Raw genomic sequence first — 4702 nt, forward strand, 5'->3', positions numbered from 1 at the left:
AAGTGCCAGTGTATATCATTTACCAGGAAACGAAACCCACTCCACTTCTATTATAATATAAATGGCACAGTTCTGATCAGGGTGGAGGCCATCAAAGACCTCGGTAATATTAAGCAGTCCGACTTGTCTTGGAACAAGCATATAGAATCAATTGTCAGTAGTGCTAATAAGGCTTGGGCCCCCATCCGTAGAGTTGTTGGTCCTCGGGCAAAGCGGGATATTCTAGAAAAACTGTATATGGGCTTAGTTATAAGCAAATTAGAATATTGTACAACCACTTGGTCTCCTATTTCAATTATAAATTTACTTTCTATTGAGGGTGAATAACGAAGAGTAACAAAACAAATATAAGGTGGTGATCACCCCTATCAGGTTAGGCTTGGACTGCTTGGTTTACTCCCATTTTCCTTTCGACGAGAGATGACCGATGTTGTATTTTTGTGGCATTGTTTGCTAGGAAATACTGTTTTATCTCAAACTCATGCCCCGGACGTGACTTTTGCTACGCGTAGGGGTGATGATCTTATCCTCCCGTGTCGACGCTTTAAAACAGAGGCTTTTGCGTCAAGCTACTTCGTCAGGGTTGGAATAATCTGGAATGCACTTCCACTCGATATCAGGCAGTCTCTCCTGCTTGATGTTGAGGGAAAGAGCATTCGCCAAAAACTTGGTGTATTTTATTTCGATAAAGTGAACACTATAGACACTATAAACACTATCGGCCATGTCAATCTGTAAATGCCAAAACTGCCGCACATGAGCCAAGTTAATTTTTAGAACTGACTGTGAATTTTTATTGATCTGAAAATTATATACTATTTTACGATGTTTCGTGTCTTCATCATCATGTATATATTGTGTTTTATTCTGAACTAACGTTATCTTATTGGCATTAAGTAAGAGGTCCTAGCCACCTGTTTTATGATCCATTTATATATATTTTTCATAACTAAATTATTTAAATAGATTAAATTAAATTGGCCGCTAAAATGACTTTATTTTGCCTATACCTCGAAAGTACATTTCAAGTTATACCTCGAGTATTGTAAAGGCTACGCCCACTAAGCCGTCTGAAGATCTTTTCATTTGGGTAACTGACTGTAGTCCTGGGAATTCTACTTTCACCAAGTCACAAGACAGTGACTTGTGGGATCCAACTGTTCACATTGATACATTAATGAGGTTAAGAACTCGAACGATAAACGACGACAATGACATAATCAGTTTTATCGTGAAGAAATAACGTTAGTTGGGTTAAAGAGGCATACATTGAATTCCCAGTAAACGTAAAATGCTCATTTTGCTGACACTGCTCCAAGTCAGGAAATACCAGGACTCGGCCCTTTTAACTGACTGATATAAGGTCAAATGTTTTAATGTGACCTGTTATGACAATCGAATCCTGCACGAACATTTCTTGGCCTTGGATGGCCTGTTGTACACGGCTATTCAATGAATTACCTTATCAACTCTACTCCTCTAGACGTATAGATGTGCATGACACTTTTAGATCCAATTTTTGTAGTCGCAACACCAACATGGATCCACTACTTCTTTCACAGCGACAACTTCTCTCAGCAACAGCACATCCTGCTCTTTAGAGAAACGAGACTTCGGCGTCATGTTCCACTTGAGTGACTGTACAGAAGTGAATGATCAATCGGTCCGGGTCGACAGGGTTTCACCTGGGTTACGATTATCTCACATGGAGTTATAAGATGGTGACTTTATCGATTACATCATCAATGTGTGTGAAAGCGCAATTCATAACCATAATAAAGGTCGGCACTGCGCTCACAAAAGGTGCATTATAGGCCCGTAATGACCTTCTGAATTGAATGACATTTATTCATCATTGAAACGAAAAACGATTTGGAGGAAGACGTCATTGTCGTTACCAGTTGTCGTTTATCGTTCAAGTTCTTAACCTCCCTGTTTTTAGATCTCTGACTTTGACAAGGAAGCGGATGCAAGCTGAAACCTCCGAATAACGCATTCTTTTAATTTCAATTCCCAACATCATGTATAGAGCTGTAGGCAATAAAAGTCCAGTGGTCGAACTCATTTCCACCAATTCTATCTTACTTACCAGGGCGAGGGCAGAATTTCATTTGAATGACGGTCGCCCACTTTAAAACAATGTCTTTCAAACGAACCGATTCTTCTGATCGCGCGTGTCAATTCACATACAAGAAATTGTGGAGTATGAAAAGTCATATGATCCAAGATATCAATGAATTTCTTCATGCAATGCCATCTTATGTACTATTGAAAAGTGGAATGTCTAGTCTTGCTTGGATGTATAGATTTAAACCAGATTCTACTTTGGGTAAGTTTCGCAGTATGACCATTATGAGAAATGATAACGGTCTGAAAACTTGTAGATCCCCTCGGAGCTGTGCAGTATCTGTATTCTCACCTTCTTAAACATGTTGTTCCCGTCATTATACAGACGAAAGAACATGACCAGTGATTTGAACGCAATGTTCTGTAACAAATACCATGGAATGTTTGAAGCCAGCCAGGATCTTGGTTGATGGTCTGGATAAGGTTGTATGATACAATACATGCACATTTAAACCCAGAGACATGTACACCTGCATGTAGATGTGTAGTCACTAAACGAGTTACTTGCATTGACTAAGATAAGCTGACATTTGCCCGTTATAAAAGCTATTTTGATACGATGCAATTATGATGTGTTCGGATGTTCCCTGCCCAATGAATTCTCGCAAGCATCTTTATATAAAATATAAAAATATTGGATAAAAACAATATGATTATTTAACTGATCCATTTAGCCACCCTCATAAATTACAGCATTAAACAAAACTTCTTCGAAATATGATAAACATGATGACATACAAAACAATATTGTTTGCATTAAACGTTGTATGGGAGCTAAATGGTATGCGATTCACGGGATAAAAGTAAAAAGTGAAAACTTTGCAACCATCCTCGAAACTTCTCAGATTTATGATTAAGAACTAATTTCTGTCTTCCGCTTTTACCAAGCCTTTCAAACTCCCTATTACTTTTTATTTTCAGTGCTTTACTGCAGGATTTTCTTAATCAGCAAATGGGGTTTTTAATTTGTTTACGCAGAATACGACGTGTCTTTTCTTCACACATTGAATACTTTTGCGGTCAACTGTTTACTATCACCATTTGGCCAGGCGATTATTCTTTCACTCGCACCAACAATAAGTATATGATGTGAGACAAACTTGGCATTTAAGCTCATCAATAACGTAGGCGAGGCATCCACATTAGATTGCTCAAGGCATGGCCCCAAATTTAACATAAAAAGAAAAATAGCACTTTCAGATAGAAACCTATAGTTCTCCTTTGTGTAAAAAAGGGCGGTTTTTACCGATTGCGACCGATTAACCTCAACGACGACGTTATATGATCCGAGCAAAGACACAATTGCGGAGTCTCCTACTTTTCTGAAGAAATCATTTCGAAAGATAATCGACGTGGATGTATTATACTCGAACGGTTTTTCTATGATGGTGATGTGGTGTGCTCTGTTTGATGATTTATAGACATAACCATTTAAATCACATTTTATATCTTCTAGCATGATGTGATCTTTATTACGTGATAGAGCTTGGTCCACTTCAGACATAAGAGAGTAGCGAACCCCTCCTAGGCTTTTAACATACTGAAGTTTAAGAACGAACGCTACATTTACTATTTTATACCAATCTAACCAAGATATAGATAGGATTGTTCCCCTGTTCTTGTGCTTCAGAAATTTGCATCGAAAGGTCATCTCCAAGAAAACATTCTCACCGCATGAAACCATTTTGAAATATTCGAACCTCGAATTTTTTGGACCGTGGCTTTTCTTAATTTCATCATATGGTAGACTCAACTCTCGGCAATTACCTATTCCATTCAAATCGAATTGAAATGCTCGGAATTTTTCATAGGAAGACTTCCGTCCACGATGAGTGCTAACACCTATTACATCATTGCCAAATTCGCCAGCAATGTAGGTGAGCTCGTTAAAATGAAAATTGCATATCATTCTAAAATATCCGCGTATACTATCTTGGCTAAAGACGTAGACATTACGATGTTGGGTCAAGAAGTAATGAAAATGAGCCACCGTGACTATAACCCTTAACTTCGTGTGGTAAAAGATCGATCCCACCCATGCTGGGAATTTGCCATAGATCCTTACATCGCGGTACGACCGATAGTTCCCCCTCTGCTTATTCGGCGTTTCGGTGAAAGTTAAAATATGGCATATTTGAATGTAGTGTTCAGGGCCTGGCGCGAGTGGATAAAATTCAGAATAATGTCACGGCATAACTAGGAATTGTGGTGCACCATAAATCAACCAATCAAAACCTCGGATCTCATGATGAAGTATGCCACGGCAGAATTAAGAATTATGCCACGGCATCAATAGGAATTGTGGTTTGGCATAATTAGACCAATCAAAATTTGCAATCGTTTTCTTTATGGTGCGGCATAAATCGCACTTCCGTCCTCCATAAACGACACTTCAATCCACAACTCCTATTTATGCGGCGGCATAATTTACGAGATCCAAAGTTTTAATTGGTTGATTTATGGTGCACCACAATTCCTATTTATGCAGTGGCATTATTCTGAATTATGTCCACTCGCGCCAGTTCGGGTTTTAAAGGATGAATATGTTTAAGTTCTAAAGTTAGTATATCACATG

Source organism: Lineus longissimus, chromosome 16 (genome assembly GCF_910592395.1).
Source record: "Lineus longissimus chromosome 16, tnLinLong1.2, whole genome shotgun sequence".
Classification (NCBI taxonomy): Eukaryota; Metazoa; Nemertea; class Pilidiophora; order Heteronemertea; family Lineidae; genus Lineus; species Lineus longissimus.